Raw genomic sequence first — 10,458 nt, 5'->3', positions numbered from 1 at the left:
TTTAGATCTTTGAGTTCAGCTGGTGAAAAATGGGAGCAATTATGTATTTAGGGTGTTTGGATTTATTTATTTAGAAGAATTAATAATATTTTTTTATTGAGACAATGAAACCTCGAGTAGAAATTGATCCCCACTTGAATGCTAATGCATTCTAAAGCTGTGCACTATGGAGGGGGGTTCGCTCTTCAAAGTTCTATCATGAAGTTGTTAAAGGCCTGGGTGAGCTATTGTCCTTGAGCCAACTGCGATCGTCTTATTGCAGCTGATGCTCCTTATCTAACTGTGAGCTGACGATAATGTCCCTGAAGGAATCAATAATGCATTATATGTACAGTAAGGCTGCACTATCAAACCCCCATCACATTAACTGATCCATAACTATAATGACACAGTGTTCCATTATTACTGCCCTCTTGAATAGAGTTTGCCATAGGGAGCTGTGTTTGTATTTCGGTGGAAGATTTCCTTCTCCCATGAGACGATGATGAATTTCATACAAGTGTGTCTAAAAAAGCCTACAGTTGAATGAAATACATTATATGGCCTGAGGAATAACAAATCTTTGGAGTTGGACTCAAGGCTGGACTTTTCTTGGGCATATGTGGAGTTTGTGCATGTTTCTCGTTCGAAAAAAATAAAATACTTATTATGTACATATAATGTACATAACGCACAAATATTTTAAGTGACTACTGTTAGCATCATGTCGTGTTAGTTTTACCTCAGATGTGTAATATGAGTTTTCAGTGAAATGGTCCCAAGCTTTTGCGACTTTAGGTTGGTTCTTCTTCTGTTGCGCAATTCTTCTTCACAATGTAAATGGTGAAGCAACACTGCGCCCAACAGTTCATGTATGGTACTGCAGCAAAACTGAAGCAGAAAGCGACCACCAGCCTGATTTTATGATGAATTTACAACATTAAATGATGCGTCAACACAAATCTTCGTAGTCAACATCATCAACTATGTTAATAATAATTTTTGCATTATTGTATATGTTACACACATTGTGGTTGGCACTAAACATGTGGAGATTAATAGATATGAATCGGTATTGAGGTACAAACATGCGCGATGCGAGTATCGTTTCTTTCAGTGTGCATCGGTACAGTTTTCGGGTGAAATCGAGATGCATCGGTCACTGCGTGCCTGCATCAATAAAATCCATGGTTGCATCGATTTTTGTTCCTGTTTTCAGGGTCGCGGGGCAGTTTTTTCATGCTATATTTCATTCTATCCTGTTTTTCCGAGGCACATTGAATGTACCATCACTGCGTCATGTTTTGTTTTGAACACGGACTGAACCCGGGAAGCACGTTGGTACTGCAACGAAGGTACAACAACATGGAAGTCAGTGGAAGCAGCAGCTATAGATGAGGTATATAACGCACCTAAAAACTTTAAATCAGGCATAGAAAAATGATAAACTTGACCGGAATGCCATGCTGCTAGATACGGCGCTACTTAAATGGTAAATGGACTTGATTTATATAGCACTTTATCTCTACAGTCCCAAAGCGCTTTACATATCAGCTCATTCACGAATTCACTCTCACATTCACACACCAATGGGACAGAGCTGCCATGCAAGTTGCTAGTCGACCACTGTGAGCAACCTAGGGTTCAGTGTCTTGCCCGAGGACACTTCGACACATATTCAGGTACTGGCATTGAACCCCCAACCTCTCGATCAGAAGACGATCCTCTACCACCTAAGCCACGGTTGCTTAAATTTACCACTTATAAGGCATACAACAAATCCTCTGCCTCTAGTACCTTACTGAATCGCAGCTACTTATTTACTATGTAAGTTTTTGGTATAATTTATTTTCGTCATGTTGAATCGCATCGTGCAAAATTGCATTGTATCGCATTGTGTAGAATTGAATTGCCATCGTATCGAATCGGGAACAGGGGAGAATTGTATTGCATCTTATTGCCAGGGGATTCAATGTATCACTAATGCTGGTTGTGTATGGAGATGCGTATCAAGTCGTTGTCAGTGATGAAGATTCACATGCTTAGTTGGCATGAATTTCCAGATAATCTATTTAAGTAATTCTATTTTTTCTTTTGACCCTCCCCGGCAAGAACTTTAAACTTCTCCTATGCGTTTTCAATATAAGCTGATTTTGTTTTGTTCCGCTAATAAACATGTTTTCCACAAATGTTTTAATTAAACTAACTATAAAGTATTTGATATTCTGCTTTTATGCATCAATAATTATAATTAACACTTGTCAATTTTAAAGTTGTAGCACAACCCAGAGCGAGAAAGAAAAAAAGGCCGACTGCACCTTCAGTACAAAGAGGCGTATTAAGCATTTTTTCTGTTCTGTTTCATCTTTGTTTAACTTCAGGTCACCCACATGGTATCTATCAGTTAGCATTTTTTTTTCCTACCCATTTGCCTTTGTGCATGTCTTTGAACTCTACTATCTCTGCCGTGCAGCTCTTCACCCTGCGTATTGGCTGATTTGACAGACTTGCACTGCCACCTGCCCGAACATCACAGAGAACAAGAACCCCTCCTACATTTAGCGCCGAGTCGTCAATCACAGCACAAATGTGTGTGAGTTATGTATGCGTCAGTATTTGTCACATTAAAGAAACATGGGTGTCATTTTGTGTTTCCAAACATGTACAAATACGATCACTTCAGGATTCTCATTACCTCTTCCATACTCATATAGCATGTTCAACCCACTCAGGTATCACCTATTCACACAATGGAACCACATTCACACTATAGAATTTGACCTTCTGTGTTGTTTTTTAAATTACACAGTTCATTACAGGATCTGTAAACACACGAATAGCACGTCTATAATAACATCCTGAATATTTTCCCCCCAAAGGACCTCTACAGGTCCTCAGATCTTCTCTTGAAAAACGCAAATGTTGAGGATTTTGGTGTTAAAAATAGATAGCGGTTGGTTAGATTGTGGTATGCACATTTTCTCGTTTTCTTCATTTTATGCTCCAGGCTGAGCAACAGTGTGATCGATAGTGGAGCAGTAGAATTTAACCCAGTTGGCATTTGCTAGTATTTATGTATGCATGGACTTACTCTCATTCCCTCCCAGTATCTATGAACATGAATGTAAGCATCATGCTGTGATCGGCTTTTGTGCGATTGTAATAATATGAAGGAGAAAAAAAAAAAAGAGTATTGTCACATTCTTCTAGATTTGCACTCAGGACCACCCAGACTTCAAAACGACAGATGATGTAGCAGGATAACTAGGTTCTTTTTCTCATCTATTTCTTCTTTTCAGACAAAACCTTTTCCTGAGAATTGATCTTAATTAAAAGCATCAAAATTTAAATGAATACAAATTGATCTTTCACACGTTTTATACCACAAAATTAAGTTAACAGAAATGTAATATAACCGATCTATGTCAATTTATATTGCAGCCATATGCCTTTAAGTGGATAAAAAAATTAATCTGTGTAAAACTGATTCTAATAAAGGAATAACTTCCTCCAAATCTGATTGATCTGCTGCATATATAAATATAAATAAATAGTGAATTCAGTTATTGAATGCATATGTCATACTGTCAGACGGGCTAAAAGTAGACACATTTAGTTGCACATAAAACTCACAAACACACTCAAAATATAAGAAAAAGAAAAGATTTGGAAACTTGAACTATGTTACTAACCAATGGCGTCTCAGTTTGTCTCCTGCTGAGCTCACAGCCCCGTCTGTCACAGACCGAAGCACACAGGTGTGTCCAATACTTAATTAGCGTCGTGTCTGTTACTTCATTGAAAAGTTTAGATTTATTTTTAATTTCATTCGTTTTTACATTACAGCATTTTCATGAATGGAAAAATTCACATACATCATTTAAAATACATAAATACAATTAAAGATCTTTAATAAACTGAAGAAATCTTTATTTATTTTTATTCTCCTTGCCTTATTAAACACCCCCCACCATTCATCAATCATAAAGCTTCTTTATTTGCCTACCTATAACCGTAGTACAGATACAGAAATCAATGAGGGAGTCCAAAAGGAGGCGTATGGGAATGTGCAAGAATAAAAGAATAAAAGCTCCAGAGTAATCATACCAAAGTAAAATTACAATAAATTAAAACTACATTAAAAAAAAATGAAATTGGATAAAGCCAAGGAAAGGGTACGGCATATAACAATTTACCTCCCACAGATGTACATAAATGAAGCAACTCACAAAGGGTTAAGTAGTGGTTCCCAACCTTTTTTGGATTGTGACCCCATTTTTACCAAATGTTTTAATTTGAAAAGGAACTATATAAATCAGTAGTTATTTTAACACATTCCAGGCGACCACACATGTGGTTACGACCCCAAAATTGGGTCGCGGACCTGTACTGGGTGGGTCACAGACAGTTGGTCAAAGAATAAATCAATACTTAATGTCTCTCATGTTGGACTTGTCTTTTATTCAGAAATAAACTTTTCTTTTGACAGGCATGCTGTGAAATGCATGTTGCACAGGACAATATATAGATTTATGTCTTGAAAAACATAATATGTGTGTGTGTTTTCAACAGATATTTTAGAAGAAATGAATTTGGGTGATTAAATTCTTAAGAAAAAAAAAAAAAGTGGGTCGCGATTTAATAACCATGGCAAAATGTGGGTCCCAGGGTGAGAGTAGTTGAGAACCCCCTGGTTTAGAGGATGCAGGGCTCATTCTGGTCAATACACACACTTTGAATCCTGATGGAAGTTACATGTAGTCACACTATATGTGTCTATACTAGTATATGAGGAACTCACAGAAAACCCTTGTGTTTTTTTTATAGTTTGGAAACTTCACACTGTGCCAGACATCCAAACATGGCGCCATTTATAATAATATTGGCCTCAATATATACAAAAAAAGCCTGTACAGAAATGAATGGTGGTGTGGTCAAAAAGCAACAGACTGCATTGACGCTGAGCTCAAAGAGAGACTAGCACCACACAGACAATGCTCTGGCTATAGATAAATCAGCCATCTGAAGAAAAACTAGCATGTCTTTTTCACAGCAGGTAGTTTTTACTCAACATGAATGGAGGGGGGAAAAACAACAGGTGTATGGATCCTTGAAAGTGATACTGCTGAAAGGGATTCAGGCGTCATTTATTGTAGTATCTACATCGGTTCAATCCAGGTGTGATTTTCTATTTGAAAAGGTCTGAGGAAGAATAAATACAGTGGTTAATGCAGGTGAAATGCCAAGGCTGTGAAAACCGTATTACATTATAAGGGCTTATTCTGGTGAAGTGGGAATTAAGATGAATATAAGGACTTTAAATATCAATCTTTATCGCCACAACAAATCAGGCTTTGAAGCATGTTGTGCAGGAGATATTTTTTTTCCTTTGTGAGATGATATCAAATCTGTTTTGGTGATTATTGCTTCAAGATAAATATATATTAAAAACAAAACTGGATTTATGTTAATAGAGAATTGGATTCTTCCATAAATAGGCAGATCATGTACTAAAGCACGTGTCAAACTCGTGGCTCGGGGGCCAAATCCGACCTTTTGGAGCATCCAATTCAGCCTGCAGGAAAAAGAAAAAAAAGACATGAAAAAACATGAATCATTGTGTAAATGAAACTCAACAATATTTGCAGGGGGTAACAGTATTTTCCAGTGCTTATATTACATGATTGCAGTCATTTTTAAAGTTACACAGTTGAAAAAACTGAACATTTTTACTTAATCCTTGAATTTTCCTAAATGATTACATAATAGTTATCTTAATTAAATAGAAATTGGTCACAAAATCTAAGAAATCTAAAGTAAAGATCCTATTGGGACTGATATCTATCACTTATTGCTTGGATACAGTGAATTTCTTGCATATTTTGTATTTCATGTAAACGTACATGCAAACTAGGACACAATAATGTTGAAATTACTTGTTTTTATTCACACACACACTTCTCATTTCCAGATAAGAGGGTAGAGCGTCTCCCCACACCAGCACTTCTAAGAGGACCAAGGCATCACACCAAGATTACACCCAGTCCTATCCTGTAAAACACTCAAAGCCATTGTAGACAGCGGTAAATTTACAGACTAATCCGTTACATCAGATTAAAGGAGCGTCATCAGACTCCAGCTACGCCTACTGTAGCCATCTCTATTACAGTTATGTGCAAATTATGTGCAAATGATTCTGAAAACATCTGTTTGAAAAGACAGCGTGTCACCATGTCACCGCCTAGTTTTCAACATCTGTTGCGAGGAAATGACCTTTACTCTCCATGTAAATGGTACTTGTTCACAAAGCACTATTAATGACAAAATGTGTAAATAATATCAGATGATGAACCAAATCTATTTGATTTATTGGTTACTAAAGTGGAAAAACCTATTTCACACCTTCTCTCTTTGGCTGTGTATTGAGGCGTGTGTATAAGACTTATGGTTCAAATCATTTGAAAAGAAATGTATTGAATATATTTTTAGATAGTCTAGTTAATATTTCTGAACGAATTTTTAATTGGCATCCAACCAAGCGAATACATTGCTCTATTGACATCCACGGCCAATATTTCAGACGTGTTACTCCATCAAAAGCTGAAGGTCTTTCTTCCTTCTTGAAGCCACGTTATCGTTTGTCAATCTGTAAATATATATTTGTGTTAAAGAAACAAGAGTAGCCTTCTTGTCTTGTGCTTTAGATCAGGGGTTCTCAAGGTTTTGAGTCCATATTTTCTTATTTTTACCCCTTTTCTGCAACTACACCAAACTTTTCATATTTTAACCTATTTTCATCACTTATTGCCATATTTTTGCTCCTTTTAAAGCATTTTTGTAGCATTACTCCCATTTCTGACACTTCTCTATCAAATTTCAATACCTTTTCTGCACATTTTCGGCTCTTAAGAACCCTTTCCACAACTTTTCCCACCTAATGCTGCATACAATGACCCATTATTGTCACTTTTAACCTCTTTTTACCATATTTCATGTTTTGTTTTGTTTTGCCAATTTAACCCCATTCACAATTTTTTGTGCCCATTACCTGCCAGTTTAAACGAATTGCTCCTACTTTTTAAATTACATTATCCCGACAAAACAGCCAACATTGCCACTTTCAACCCTTTTTCTGTCTGTTTTGGCCACTCTAATTTGTATCTTTTAACAAATTTCTGTGTTTTATAAAATCCCATTTCTCCATCTTTTCCACCATTTTTGGTCACTTTTAACCCATTTTATTCCTGATTAAAACAAAGATTTACATCTTAAAGATGACTATATACTATGGCGCAAATTATAATAAACTCCCTGGATAACAATGGATATTATTAAGATATATATGAAAGTGGTTATCACAGACTTTATGGATGGGCCCCAAAAAGCTCCCCCCCTTTATTTTCCCTTACAAATGGCCCCATCTCCACATGACTGTTCTTCAATGTCCATGTCTGTGTTCAACCACCTTCAGGTACAGTGGGGGTCCTCGATCTCTGGAAACTTTGTTTTGAGGGTCACGTCCTGAAAAGGTCGAGAACCTCTGCTTTAGAAAAACAGGTGCATCAGCAGCAGGACTAACAGCGAGTAAGTCTAGGGCTACTTCATCTGCCTCTGTCCATCTGCTGTTTGGGAACTTTGACACAGACATGCAATGGATTGAATGGAGTTTTATTTTTTATTTTTATTTTTATTTTTTTGGAAAAAAACCCTTGGTTTATAGAGTTTAACAATTGCTAAGAGTCCATTCATCCAATTTCCAACTGGTGTGCTCTTTTTCAGGCTTGCGAGGTTGTTAAGAATCAATATTCCATTTTAGCAAACTTTTTATGAGTTTTAAATATTTTAGATAAAAAAACCTTGTTCATACAAACTTATGTGAGTCATTGAAAAATGTTCATAAAGTAATTGCTGGGATACTGTATATACTGTACACATGAATGCATGAATTGATAAATGAATCCCTAAATGAATCATGAAAGAAAAAAGCCATGAAATGTTTTATTTTATTTACATCAAATGTATCAAAGCCTTTAAGGGCATTAATGTTTTACAAATGTGCTGCCCTGTTACTCAGCTACCTTTCCCTAATTGCTATATCCACATAAATTATCAACATTGAATGAAAACCACATTAAATTATAATGCTTGTGAAGTGTGAATTTATTCTCCATCACCCACAGAGTCTGGAGCTCTCACATGGTCCTCCTACTTATCCAATCATTTATTGGCTCCTGTTCAGTCCCTGCTGTGAGGAGACGTTTTGGACACTTTATCAACACAATTACAGGTGGCGCTTGCTCAGGTTGCATAACCCTCAAACACAACTGACAAGTTTGCTATGTTAATCATTCAACAACCTTTGGGAACGGACTGTGCCAAGCGCACTACACACTGGTAAACAGATTATTTTCAACATAGGATAATCTTGTCTTTAGCTTTCATTACCTTTTTAAGCCACTTTTCACTGCTTAGGAGTGTATTTTCCAACTAATCCGTGAAAGGTTGTGGAGCCAATCCCAGTTTACACAACAGATAAGGGTTTTCTAGGTGACAGTTCATCAAATTACAAACAAACAAAGATAAACACCAACACATTTCGCACAAAACACATTCATTTTGTCAGATCATCTACACGTATTATATGAGTGTGGTCAGAATGCAGTAACTGAATGCCTGTGTAGAATCTTTATTGGGGGAACTGGACTTGGTAAATGTGTAAACTCACACAGCATCATAAAAAGGAGTCGATGAGAGGTACAGTAAAGATAATAATTCTTGGAACAGGAAGTAAAGATGGAAACAAAGGCCCCTGGAAGACACCCCCGCCATGCTGTTGGATATCACAAGACCAGCAAATGGTAAAGAATCCCTCCCTGGACTCTGAAATGTTGGGAAAAAAAAGCACCAGATGAACAAGGGAGTCAGATAGAGAACGAGGTCTTTGGCATCCAGAGCAGCCTGCTGTGAAGGAAGCAGGGAACCTTGATAAAGCTTGTAGCTTTAAGGCGGTCATACACTGTGCTATTTTTGGCCTATTTTGAGCCAATTTTTCACTTGCATCTTGTAGTATACATGGGGTCACGAGAAGCAATTAATACCTCACAACCAGCTACCTATCAGCAATCAAATGGTCGAAAGGAAATTAAACATGTTTGAAATCCTGGTCGCTCCTCATGAGGGTATCGCATTGTTGAAGCACTGCCACAGACCGGCTTACCTCAAAATCTCACACTGTGCATGCATGAACACCGTAGGACCACTGTAGAATTAACGGACTGTACTGACCACGTCTGTCCAGCCAGTTCCTGGTCCATCGCTTTGCAGCCTTTTCTTTTTTGATGCTCTTTTTGCTGCGCTTCACAAGTGTCTATCCACTTCTGGGTTCTTCTTTGTCTTCTGTTTTTATAACGACCCTTCTTCTTCTTCTTCTAATTTGTACGTTGGATTTCTGGAAACAAGACCCCGACGTGTCATGTATAGACATACAGTGTGAGCCGTCAGGTTGCGTCAGAGTGTCGGTCCGTATAGTGTGAGTACATGAGCTGCGAACATTCGGACTCTGCAATTGGGTCGCACAATTTGAGCTGGAGCTGAGTACGATCGAGTGTATGCTTGCCTTTACATCTATCAGGATCATTGATTACGACATGTATCAGGATTATTGATTATGACATGTATCAAGGTTATTGATAACATTAATACATTTGGTCATCTGTCCGATGTCCAGGTCATTGGAAAGCCCAGCATTAAAAGTTTGACGCTGACCATTTCTATGTTCAATTTAAAAAGGCAGTGGCTATCCATACATTTGATGTGTCAATATACGACATTCTATTCGTACACAGCACCCCTATTTGGCCAGTTTAGGTCGTGTGACTAAGACTAAACCTTACCCTAAACCTAACCCTAAAAATTGTTGCGATATTGGGTTATAACCTAACCCTAACCCTCACCCTAACAAGTTACGTACTTGTACTTCGGTAAACGTACCAATAGCACCAGCTGTTGTCCGTACGGCAACCGTCCAAATAGACACTTTCATTTAAAAACACCAAAACAAGTACTTAAATAAAGCCAACACTCTTAAAGAGAACATGTACAAAGAAATGAACCACAAACATTGTAGCTGTAGCTTTACAGCATGCTTTTACACCTCTTATTATTTAGCTTCAGCAACTATAGTATGATATACTGTAGATATTTATTTGTTTGTTCTTTTTGTTGCCAGATTCTCAGTTTCACTTTAGTGCGCTTGACTGACAAAAGCTCAACATTTTACACAAAAGAATGTCTTGCCTCGCAGGCGACAAACTTCATGTAGAACAATAATGGGACTCAAGGGAAAAGAGCATTAGGGGAGAAAGGAGAGGTCTTAATGAACGCAGTCACAAGCTAAAAAAAAAACAAGCAAAGAGGGAGGGAAAATGGATCAATGTTAAACACCAAAATAAAACCACTGACCAAAGTGTTCAAACCATA

The sequence above is a fragment of the Gouania willdenowi genome, chromosome 15 (assembly GCF_900634775.1).
Source record: "Gouania willdenowi chromosome 15, fGouWil2.1, whole genome shotgun sequence".
Classification (NCBI taxonomy): Eukaryota; Metazoa; Chordata; class Actinopteri; order Blenniiformes; family Gobiesocidae; genus Gouania; species Gouania willdenowi.
This window is presented reverse-complemented; position numbering follows the sequence as displayed.